Source organism: Phaethon aethereus, assembly GCF_964289735.1.
Source record: "Phaethon aethereus genome assembly, chromosome: 3".
NCBI lineage: Eukaryota > Metazoa > Chordata > Aves > Phaethontiformes > Phaethontidae > Phaethon > Phaethon aethereus.
In genome coordinates, this window is record NC_138576.1 from 49633713 (window position 1) to 49646674 (window position 12962).

Here is a 12962-nt window from a genome sequence, read left to right on the forward strand (position 1 = left end):
GCAGAGAAATGGGACGGAAAAATCGCCGCCTTCAAAATGCTTGATGCTTAGGTGTAAGTAATGATGAAGTGAATACAGGAAGAAGACAAGAGAATTCTTTAAAGTATCCTAAGTTCCATCTCCAGCACAATACCTGCTTAATCATTTCCACTCGTATTTTGGACTTTCTCAATGGTTACTATTAGAGAGAGTATTACAGGGAGTTTCAAAGATACAATACAGAGGCGGTTTTGCAAGTGTTGATAAGTAGGTCATTTTATATAGTAAAGACTCCTTTTCCTCTTCTGTGTTGTTGCATTGAAGTAAATAAATTGTGATTTGGGTTGTTCTGTTTTGTTATGGACTTTTCCTTCCTTTGATTCTTTTGGTAAAAACAATGTTAGATGGCCAAAATTTAATTACATTGTATTGTGTCTCTCTCAGCCATCATTTTTAATTTGTTAGGTCTTATACTACCAGCCATGGAGACATCTGCAGTGATGGATGATTGACGGCCTTCAGAAATTCCTGCTGTTTATTGTCCCAGCTCCATTTCACCTGTGTTTCTTATTTGGCTTTTATTGTAGCAGTTCTGGAGTGTCCCCTTCTATTATCTCTTACTATCTTGTCTCCTGCCCTGTTCGATTCCAATGTGTCCTGTTCTGTTCCCCAAAATTCCATGGTTATGTATAAATAACTAATAAATTTATTTGAAGGAGTCTTTGCACACAACGCCTATTTCCCAGCCCACCCTGAACTCTTACTGTAAAATTATCATTTACTGCTACAAGTATATTTTATTCTTGTTGATCTCATTAGAAGCTATAATTCTACATGTTAATTCTAAGAGTTAACCTGAATCTAGTTCATCTTCTACCTTCCAGCCACGTTTGAAATAAATGGGTTTACATTTCTTATAATGTTCTTAACTTTAATTCTAGCTTATATCAGGAATTGACACTTTAATTCTAATCTGTCACAATGAAGAAGATTAAATAAATTACATGGTTGGATAAAAGTTTGACTCTTCTCTTTTTTAGCATAACTCTCCAAATAATCCTGAAAACTTCCCCTAAACAACTTATGGATCCAAATTATATATTATCAGATACCCTGGCATGATAGATCACTTATTAATGTGAGTTAAAAGATCCAGTATATTTATAAAGAAGAATTATTTTCTCCAGTGGGATTTAAAAAGCCAAAAACATACTAAAGATTACTCAAGACATGATCATTATCTAAAAAGCCAAAAAGGTCAAAATGGTGAGGTGAGTCATTAAAGGTGCATCATAGCAACTCACTAGGACAGAATGTGTAAAGCAAAAGCATGATAGGTACTCCAAAAATCAAGAAATTGTCACCACAAAATATGACAGGGCATCTCCCCAGAGTGTAAAAAACATGAAAGTCAGAATCACGGTGATCCATATTAGCACACTTAAATTTTCTGTATTTTTTCACAGGTTTTCCATTAATTTTACATTTACTAGAATCACTCCCATAAACTTCCAATTTTTAAAAAGCAGGTTTTGGACTTATGAAATTTATATTTATATTCTTTCTCATCTTAAACAATTACCAATCTACTGATTTCCACACTTTAATTATTTGTATTCTTTCCACGTTATATACCCATTTCCAAAGAAAAAAATTTCATCAGCCAGAGACAATAAACTACATGCTACACTGATGATTCTAAAAGTGAAAGTGAAATGTGCTCAAAACTTCAAAGTATGTTTCTTAAGTTTCTCAGTTTGAGATACGGTACTACATAATTTATTTGTACAAACACAAATAATTGCTTTTCTAAGTGTAGGTCTTGTTTGCTTTCCTACTAGAATGTTCAGAAGCAAATCTAGTCAGCTCTCATAAACAGATAAATACATTTGGTCTGTCTGTTACATTGTATGATAGCCAAAACTGTATTAAAGAAAAATGAATCAGCTTTGCATTAAAGTTTTCTGCCAATTTTTCAATATTTCTTTACATATCAAATTTTCAGCGTTTAGGGGTATTTGCAAATACAGCCGATTCTGTTCTGTATAGAAATTATTCTTATCAAATCCCCTAAAGAAAAAGATGTACCAGTCATTTTAATCTTAGTCATACAATTTGTAGACAGGTTTCTGAACTAGACTACGAGTCAAATGAAAATATAAGATAAACTGCATAATGAAAGAAATACTTTTGAAAGAAAAAAAAGGGAGCTATTATAAACCAAGAAGGTCTGTGTGTAAAACATAACAATGCATAGATGAAAGTAAAAAATCTCATTTGAATTAGCAGTAGAAGTGTCAAAAACAACATTATGCCCTAACTATTAACAGAAGAAAATTAGGCAATTTCCCAGGGTAAAATCACAAGTGTATTCTTCTACTTGGTTCTCCCCAGACAACAACCAATTACAGACACCACAACAGAGCACTTGGAAACTGTGATGATCTGATTTTGCATACAGACTTTTAACTGCTGCAGGTAGGTCCTACCTGTTCAGCTTATTAGAATATATTAGCTTGCCTGAAAACACTGTCTAAATTGCCATTAACATAATTTGAAAACTCAGCAGAAAACTTCAGATTAACTATCTTTTTTAAGATATTTGTTGATAAAAATAATTCAAATAATAAGGCTTTTTTTTCATTAATTTTCTTGATGTTTCATTAAACATCAAGAAAATCCTAAATAGTGCTGCTTGTTCTAGTATTGCTTAGGGCACTACCCTGCAGAGATCTATACCACACAGTTGATCTAATTTTCCTCATAGTTCAGATGGAAAAATGCCAGTGAGTGACTTTGCCACACACCATATGCCAAATGGGGACTCTCCCACCAGGATTTTTCAGAACACATTAAGATACTCATCTGCTACTCTGTAGGGTGACAGCTTTCATCCAAAAGAGGATAAGGAAAAAGAATTGGACAAACCAACCTTGTAAGTTGTCCAATACACTTACATATACATCAGTTTTGAAGTGTTAGAAGAGTGGAGCAAACTATTCAGAAGTGCCCAAGAAGACATTCAGTTCCTCCTAGTTTTCCATAGGATTTTGGATTCTGTGTTCATTTGCTTCTTATAAAATTTGGGATCACGCATTGTGAACAAGAAATGCACAAAGTACAGCTGGCATTAAGCTACGGTCTTCTCAATGTTTTAATTTTCATCAAGCAAGGAAGCAAGAAGCACAGTTTCATGCATTTAATGAAAAGTTCTAAGACGGCATTTGCACAACTTCAGCAGCTGTACCTTTTGCCATAAGCTGAGAGTTTTCAGTCTTTAATTTTCCTCTGGCTACACTACTGTACAAGGAAGAATAGAGTGGGAAATAGTTGCAGAAAGATGTTATCTCAGACAGATTAAGAAAACTAAGAAGCCTCACTAGTCCAAAGAGGTAGGACAGCAGAGTTTTCAAGGGCAGTTGCCTCAAAGTGGCACTTTTTGTAGCTACCTTGATTTTTTTTTCATTTGTTCCACTGAGATTCTTATTCTGCTCCTCTGCACAGTGGAGTCCAGACAGCCTTGTAGTTCACTAAGTACTTCTAAACTGTAAAGTCTAGTCCTTTTTTTGAAGAAATGATGGTTTACAGAAGGTCTGTTGTTCAGTAAGGCAGATTGCCCAATTCTTAGAAGAAATTTTCGATACGTATATAGAATCAATGCCAAAAGTAGAATTTTGAAACTTGGGTTGCAAATGCAGTTTCTATGTAACTTGTATAAGTGTATACCATATTAAAGACAAAGTAATTTTTTTTTCAAATATTAGAGTACCATACTTAAGATGCTAACATAAAAATTTAACCGATGAATCACTTAAATCTCTGTTCCAGTGACCTGGCTCTTTTCTCATGCAAAAAGGTTAGGTGTGTGCATGTTTGGAAAGACAGACATTCATCAGTCTGTAGAAAGGCTTAGATCCAATTCTGAAAAGAGAGGGGAGGGGAGGGGAGAGGAGGGGAAAATACAAGCAAATTCAAGGCAAAAGAGTCTGTGGTGACTGAAAGAAAAAATGTATTGATCCTATTAATTTGGTTGAAGAAGGGAAGGGAAGGGAAGGGAAGGGAAGGGAAGGGAAGGGAAGGGGAGGGGAGGGGAGGGGAGGGGAGGGAAGGGAAGGGAAGGGAAGGGAAGGGAAGGGAAGGGAAGGGAAGGGAAGGGAAGGGAAGGGAAGGGAAGGGAAGGGAAGGGAAGGGAAGGGAAGGGAAGGGAAGGGAAGGGAAGGGAAGGGAAGGGAAGGGAAGGGAAGGGAAGGGAAGGGAAGGGAAGGGAAGGGGAGGGGAGGGGAGGGGAGGGGAGGGGAGGGGAGGGGAGGGGAGGGGAGGGGAGGGGAGGGGAAGGGAGGGGAGGGGAGGGGAGGGGAGGGGAGGCGAGGGGAGGGGAGGCGAGGGGAGGGGAGGCGAGGGGAGGGGAGGGGAGGGATCATGGTCAAAAGTTTTTATTCCAGGGTGTTTAACTAACAAGTACATTTTCAAGATAGCACATGACATTTCAAAACAGATTATTCAGAAAAAGTTGTTCTTCTCAAAATACAAAAATTTCTGCATCCTATCTTTATGGCAAGCAGAATCTAGGCAATATTTTGAGAGAATATTTCATGTCCACTTAATGAAAATTTGGTACCAGAGCATACGTTAATATAAAAGTAACCACAGTAAAAAACAGTGAAATTCAGGAGTTTTGCAATGGATTTGGTGGATCTAACATGTCCTGTTTCTTCTGTGCTGCATATGAATGGTGTAACTTTATCCACGACTTCTGTCTTGATTTTTATTTAGTGGACATGAGCTGGAGAACTGTAACAGACCTCAGAATCAGACTACTTACAAAATCACAGAAGGTGTTTTGAATCTTAACAGCTAAATTCCAAGTGCACATCATGAACAGAATGCTGGAACATGTTTCTTTCTAGTCAACTTTATTCTGTGTTATCTAGTCCTTGTGAAATAATGTTTCTGTCATAACACCAAGACAATCAATTATTTTAATCTACTCATCTGTTTATCTTCCTACTCAAGACTTGTGTTTGCTCTTTGCTTCTCATAATTCTGTTCTGGCATTACTTATCTGCTCGTATTTTATCCTATCCTGTTTTTTTCATAACAGTTTTACTCTAGTTCCCACAGTGTATCTCTAAACCGTACAATTTCTTCATACCCTTTTGACTTTTGGACAGTACTCTATATTTTATCTACTTGCCTGTGTAGATTGTCTCTTAAAAAAAGAATCTGTGCAGTCTGAAAAGATCAGACAATTATTTTCAAAAACATCAAACACCATGGTGCACACATGTATGTCCACAGATGCCTACAATGACAGTATTACTAATTCTCTTGCATATAATCAAAATTGAGTATCACAAGTTTTTCTATTGTGATATAACAAAAAATGCTGATGTGCCTTGAAGAAGAAATCCCATAGTTAGCCTGTGGGTAGTAAAGGGAGATCAGCAGGAACTGAAACTGATCATAAACCCCATTGTTGAAACAGCTACTTGTCTTCACACTTCCCCTTTTGCAAGCTGGAAATTATTTTTTAGGCACAAATATTTTATTTGAAAATTGGTAACATGCACTAGAAATAGTGGTCACATTTGACCAAAAATGCTGTGCCGTAAAGTCTGAAACTAAGTTTTGTACATTGCAGTTGGATTCTTTTTTAATGGAATTTGCATCAGATGTTAAGTAGACCATGAATGCCAGAACTACTGCTGAGAATAAGAAAGGAATTAAGACTGTTAGCACAAGTTGTCTAGGATATCATGTTTATAGTCACCATCATCTATTTAAAGTGGAGCTTTCATTAACAGATAGGATTTTATCAAAAGGCACACAGGCAGAATACCCTATACTTTCACAGAATTTTTTAAAAAGGATGAGAAAAAAAGAAGATTTTCTAATAACTTCAAAAGAATAGTGAAATTGAGGTTTTCATGTATGCCAAAATACAAGCAAATTCAAGGCAAAAGAGTCTGTGGTGACTGAAAGAAAAAATGTATTGATCCTATTAATTTGGTTGAAGAAGGGAAGGGAAGGGAAGGGAAGGGAAGGGAAGGGAAGGGAAGGGAAGGGAAGGGAAGGGAAGGGAAGGGAAGGGGAGGGGAGGGGAGGGGAGGGGAGGGGAGGGGAGGGGAGGGGAGGGGAGGGGAGGGGAGGGAAGGGGAGGGAAGGAAAGGGAAGGGAAGGGAAGGGAAGGGAAGGGAAGGGAAGGGAAGGGAAGGGAAGGGAAGGGAAGGGAAGGGAAGGGAAGGGAAGGGAAGGGAAGGGAAGGGAAGGGAAGGGAAGGGAAGGGAAGGGAAGGGGAGGGGAGGGGAGGGGAGGGGAGGGGAGGGGAGGGGAGGGGAGGGGAGGGGAGGGGAGGGGAGGGGAGGGGAGGGAAGGGAAGGGAAGGGAAGGGAAGGGAAGGGAAGGGGAGGGGAGGGGAGGGGAGGGGAGGGGAGGGGAGGGGAGGGGAGGGGAGGGGAGGGGAGGGGAGGGAAGGGAAGGGAAGGGAAGGGAAGGGAAGGGAAGGGAAGGGAAGGGAAGGGAAGGGAGGGGAGGGGAGGGGAGGGGAGGGGAGGGGAGGGAAGGGAAGGGAAGGGAAGGGAAGGGAAGGGAAGGGAAGGGAAGGGAAGGGAAGGGAAGGGAAGGGAAGGGAAGGGAAGGGAAGGGAAGGGGAGGGGAGGGGAGGGGAGGGGAGGGGAGGGGAGGGGAGGGGAGGGGAGGGGAGGGGAGGGGAGGGGAGGGGAGGGGAGGGGAGGGAAGGGAAGGGAAGGGAAGGGAAGGGAAGGGAAGGGAAGGGAAGGGAAGGGAAGGGAAGGGAAGGGAAGGGAAGGGAAGGGAAGGGAAGGGAAGGGAAGGGAAGGGAAGGGAAGGGAAGGGAAGGGAAGGGAAGGGAAGGGAAGGGAAGGGAAGGGAAGGGAAGGGAAGGGAAGGGAAGGGAAGGGAAGGGAAGGGAAGGGAAGGGAAGGGAAGGGAAGGGAAGGGAAGGGAAGGGAAGGGAAGGGAAGGGAAGGGAAGGGAAGGGAAGGGAAGGGAAGGGAAGGGAATTTTGGCTTATTTGTTGGCTAATGGTTTTCAACTTGTGGCTTGCAAACTCAGGGAAGGGTGATCCATGAGTAGTTTTTAAGTCTCAAGAACAGAACCTAGATAAGCATATTGTCAGCAAGGGTAAATTCACTGCACAGAGATTAACTTTATAGGTTCAGGAGATCGCAGTCAAAAGAAATCTTAGCTTTGGTGTTGCTGAACAGATGACCAGGAATATCAAAACCATTTTAAATTGGACACAGTAATGTCCAGTAATAGCTTGCAGCTAAGGATATAAGTGTAGTACCAAAAATGAATTCAGACCTTGTAACCACTACTTTTTACTATTTCCAGTCTGATGGGTGGGATGGAAAGTGACGTCAGTAAAGTGGTACTGTTGAGTCTTATAGCATAACAAAAAAGTCACCGTGGTGCTGAGGTCTTGGGAGAGCTTGGCAGCACTCTCAGAGACTGACTATCGTCAGTTTGATTTAGTCAACAGAGTGACAATCAGCATTCAATACTTTATATGATATTGACAGTGTTTGTTAACTTTAACTATCATCTGGCTGTGAGAAGACAAAAGCAACACACACCTTTGAAGGTTGGCATGAGTAGGTGGTTGCATTAAGCAGAGGCCCATAGTGCCTATAGTTAAAAAGCTCATATTGAATGAGACAGACCACTTCAGAACTCTGCAATTACAGAACAACGCACTCTAGACCCTTATGCCAGAAGACAGGCAATCAGGTTCCTCTTTATTGTTGCAGTTACTACATATAGCTATGCATTAGGGATTGTTAAATCTGATGCACTGATTACACAACCTTAAAAAAAATTATCTTGCCCTTGATAACAAGCAAAAATGTTTTACCATTCCAGTGTTTCAGTCCAGCAGCTCACATCTCATACACTCACTGCTCTGCTCTCGTCTGCTGTGACTGACAAAAGATTCCTACTGTCTCCTAGACATGCATCTTCCCTGCAGGAGGACTTGCCACTAGTTAACCATACAGCACACAGGAGGTTTTAATCTTCTTTCTGACCAGTGTGGTGAATGTCTCAGTGTATCCCAGAATTACTAACATTCAGTACACTATTCCAAAGATATTACTTCACAAAACTCTTTTTTTGTCTCAAGGGCATATAGCTTTTGCAGTTCCTTTCCATTTCATCTCAATTAAAATAAAATAAAATAAAATAAAATAAAATAAAATAAAATAAAATAAAATAAAATAAAATAAAATAAAATAAAATAAAACAAAAGGATTTTCCTCTGATTGACTTGTCAGCAGCAGACCCCTTAAACTGCCTGACAGAACATGCACTAAGGTAGCCAGGGCAGATTGTATTCTTCTGTTTTACGGAGAAATACCAGTACAAAGTGTACTCTGGATTACTGTAACAAACAGGTGCCAGGTGCTGGTATTTTTTTCTACTTCATTTGGACATGGTGCATTTTCGAAAGATGCAGAGAAATATCATAAATTTTCTTTTCTTCCATTAACAAATTCATGCTTGTTAGTACATGGACTGAAGCCAAGCATGTTGCAAGCTCTATTTTAGGCATAAAATCTGTGATTTAAACATTTTGACTAAAAACGTTAATGTAAAATTTAGTTTATATTCAAAGGCAAAAAATCTCTTTGTCATATGAAAACTCTTGTCTTTTTACAGAAATTAGTATAAAATCTGGTATAATAGTATCTAAACTAGGAAACAAATCTTCTAATACAATGGTACACATTAGAATTTATGTAGTTTTGTTTGAATATGACTAGACTGTGGGAAATTCAAACTGAATATAAGGAAAAAAAATTGATCATGAGGTTCATCAAATACTGCAACAACTTGCCCAGAGTCACTGTGGAAGGTGCTGCTTAGCAGTGAGAAGATTGGCCATGGTCCTGAGGAACCTCATTTGATTAGACCTATTTTCAGCAGCGGGTTGGACTAGATGACCTCCAGAGATCCCTTCCAACCTAAATTATTCTACGACTATTTTATGTCTTTTCCTTTCAGTGGAGATAAAGCAGAAGATAATTGTCTTCCTTTGCAGCAGATGGTCTTGAGCTCAGTCATATTACTTGTCTTTAAGTAGTCCACCGGAAATCAGTGTGAAAGCTCCAGGGTATTTGTCTGAGTAAATGTATTTATATGTAAACTCCTGGATATATATGCAACATAAGGGATGGTCTGTGCAAACCTGTTTGTGTTCCTGGGGTATTTAAAACCAGAGATCACGAACACCATCAATTCACGTTTCCTTACGCTTATTTGAACAAGAATGGTTTCCACTCTTGATAAGTACTTATTTGGTGCTTTTGGTAGAACCTACAGTTAGATAAATGTTACCTCTGATGTAAGCACATAGGAACCATGTCAATTACCCTGTATGACATAATGTTTTTGCATCTTTATATTTATAGTGATCAATATCTGATGAAAAACTCTGTAAAAGTGAGTCTTCATCAGGTACTTAAATATATAAAGGATAATGGCCTTGTATGGTCTGTAAGGTGAATGTAGCATTGGAGAAGGAAAACATGTAGAAGCAGTGAGTGTCTGGGTCCAGGCCATGGACTCCCAGCTCGGAAGAGCTGTGATCTACTATAAACAGACTGAACGGGGCAGCTGGATATAAACAGCAGGTCTGATGCACCAGGTTTCCTAAGCATGTGCAGAAGACTCTAACATATTGGTTCCCCATTCAGATGATATAAGACTTATTCTCAGCTGCATGATGCCTGAACTGGAAGAATACAGAAGACCCCTTGAGAAGAGTTCACTAGTTATCTGCTTCCACCTTGCTTCATTAATAGGCAAGGTTTCTGTAACCAAAGTACATCAGCATCTTCACTGGCTCTTGGTGATGAAAGCCAATAGATAATCACCATCTGAAAAGTAGCTGTGAGGCATTTTTAAGAATCTGATGAAGTTTCCGGTGAATATTTCAAAGTCTGTGGTTCCTTTATGTGGTTAAATGGGAACTGCCTCTATTATTGACCACATCTGTCAAATTCTCAACACTTTTGTTCTCTGACCTTCCTGAGTGCCTCAATTAATAATAAATACTGATTTATGATTTTTTCTTGGCTGGCTTCCGATGCAAAAAACATAAGACATTTCAGGCATTGTTTGGATTTCCATGATATTCATGGTATCATAGAATCTTTGGGTTGAAAGGGACCTTTAAAGGTCATCTAGTCCAAGCCCCATGCAGTGAGCAGGGACAACTTCAATTAGACCAAGTTGCTCAGGGTCCCATCCAACCTGATCTTGAATGTTTTGAGGGATGGGGCATCTACCACCTCTCTGGGCAAACTGTGCCAGTGTTTCACCACCCTCATTGGGAAAAAAATTCTTCCTTTATTGGAAGGATTAATCCTATCCTCTTTTAGATTAATCGACACTCTTTTAGTTTAAAACCATTAGCCCTTGTCCTATCACTACAGGCCTTGCTAAAAAGTCTATCCCCATCTTTCTTATAAAGCCTCTTTTAAGTACTGGAAGGCTGCAAGAAGGTGTCCCTGGAGCCTTCTCTTCTGCAGGCTAAACAACCCCAACTCTCTCAGCCTGTCTTCACAGGAGACGTGTTCCATTCCTCTGATCATTTCTGTGGCCCTTCTCTGGACCCTCTCCAACAGGTCCATGTCTTTCTTGTACTGGGGACCCCAGAGCTTGTTGCAGTACGCCAGATGGGGTCCCACCAGAGCAGAGGGGCAGAATCACCTTCCTCAGCCTGCTGGCCATGCTTCTTTTTATGCAGTCCAGGATATGGTTGGCCTTCTGGGCTGTGAGCGCACATTGCTGGCTCATGTCCAGCTTTTTATCCACCAGAACCCCCAAGTCCTCTTTGTCAGGGCTGCTCTTATTCCCTCTGTCCCTTAGCCTGTACTGATACCGGGGCTTGCCCAGACCCAGATGCAGGACCCCGCACTTGGACTTGCTGAACGTCACGAGGTTCACATGGGCCCATTCCTTGAGCTTGTCTGGGTCCCTCTTGATGGCATCCCATTCCTCAGGCATGTCAACTGCACCACTCAACTTGGTGTCATCTGCAAACTTGCTGAGGGTGCACTCTATCCCACTCCCTGTGTCACTGATGAAGATATTAAAGAGTGCAATGTTACCCTCTTTCCAGTCTCCAAGGACTTCACCTGACTACCAGGACTTTTCAAATATGAGAGTGGCTTGACAACCACATCAGCCAGTTCCTTCAGGACTCTGGGATGCATCTCATCAGATCTCATAGACTTGTGTATGATCAAGTTCCTCCAGTGGTCACAAACCTGATCTTCTATTACAGAGGGAAGGACTTTGCTCCTCCAGTCCTTCCCTTGTGATCTATGCTGTCGAGAAGTGTGGGAAGCAAGATTGACAGTGAAGACTGAGGCAAAGAAGTTGCTGAGTATCTCAGTATTCTCCTCATCTGTTGTTACCAGTTTGCCAGTTTTGCTCATCAAGGGGGGTACACTTTCTTTGGCCTTCCTTTGTTGGCTGACATACCTGTAGAAGCCCTTCTTATTATTCTTTGCATCCTTTGCCAAGTTCAGCTCCAGGTGCACCTTGGCCATCCGGACCCCATCCTTACACAATCAGGCAGTGTTCCTGTACTCTTCCCAGGATACCTGTCCCTGCTTCCACTGCCTGTATATTTTCTTCTTGCCCTTTAATTTGATCAGCAGGTCTTGACAGCCATGCCAGTTTCTTGCCTTCCTTTCCAGATTTCTTACACCTGGGGATCAAGAGCTCTTGCACTCTACGGAAAGCATCCTTAAAGATCTGCCAGCTCTGTTCTGCTCCCTTGTCCCTGAGGGCAGTTTCCCAGGGGATCCTATTGACTCACACCTTGAAGATGTGGAATTTTGCTTTTCTAAAATTCAGGGTCCTGGCTTTATTCATTGCCTGCCCCAAATGCCTCAGGACTGTGAACTCCAACAGTACATGATCACTGAAGCCCAGGCTGCCTGCAGTCTTGACATCACCAGTTATCTCACTTGCATTGGTGACCAACAGGTACAGTATCACATCCCTCTGGTAGTTTTGTCTATTACCTGGCATAGGAAGTTCTCTTTCATGCATTCCAGGAGTCTCCTGGATTTGCCTACAGCACTCTGTTCTACTTTTCCAATAGATGATGGGGTGGTTGAAGTGCCCCAGCAGGACAAGAGCATGCAGGCATGATGCCTCCTATAGCTGGAGTGAGAAAGCTTCATCAATGGACTCTCCTTGGTCAGGTGGCCTGTAGTAGACACCAGCCACTTCCCTTTGTTGCCTCAATCCCTAATTCCTACCCATTATTATAAGGAGATATTTATTTCTAATGTACAGAATTCATGTGTCCTCTAAAATATCACCAAATATATCTGCAGTACAGCATTGTGTACTCATCAGAAGCCATTTTTAGCAGTAGAAGCCTGTAGCTATTTCTGATAAGGACACTAAAGGTGGCTGATGATTCTACTATTCTTAAAGCAGGAGAACTCCTGTTCTAGGTTATCGACTTTGGCCAAAGAGAGACTCCAAATGCTTCAAAGCTTTTGATAGGAATTTCAAAGCTTCGGTACTATCCTGACTGCGTACAGACTTAACTAGTGCTATATTCAAAACACTTTACTTTGTAGCTGTCTTCTACCCATTTTCTTCCTCCTATCTTCAAAAAAAAAAAAAAAAAAAAAGAATTCATTTCCTCTCCCAACAGGCAAGAGGAATAGGAATCATATAACTACCTTTATGTTCCAAACAAAAGACCAGCAGCATAAGAAAATGTTTATCGTAAACCTGATAAGTGCAGCACTTGCCTTAATGGGCTCACTTGTACAGAAGTGTTTTTTGTACAAAGGAACAAATTAAATTTGGGCTTGGTTAGGCACAAAAAAGAACTATTAATATTGCTGGGACTACACCCACATTTACAACAGTAAGTAAAACGGTATGAAAGAAAAAGCTAAGGCATGCATTATTGGGTAATTCTGGGA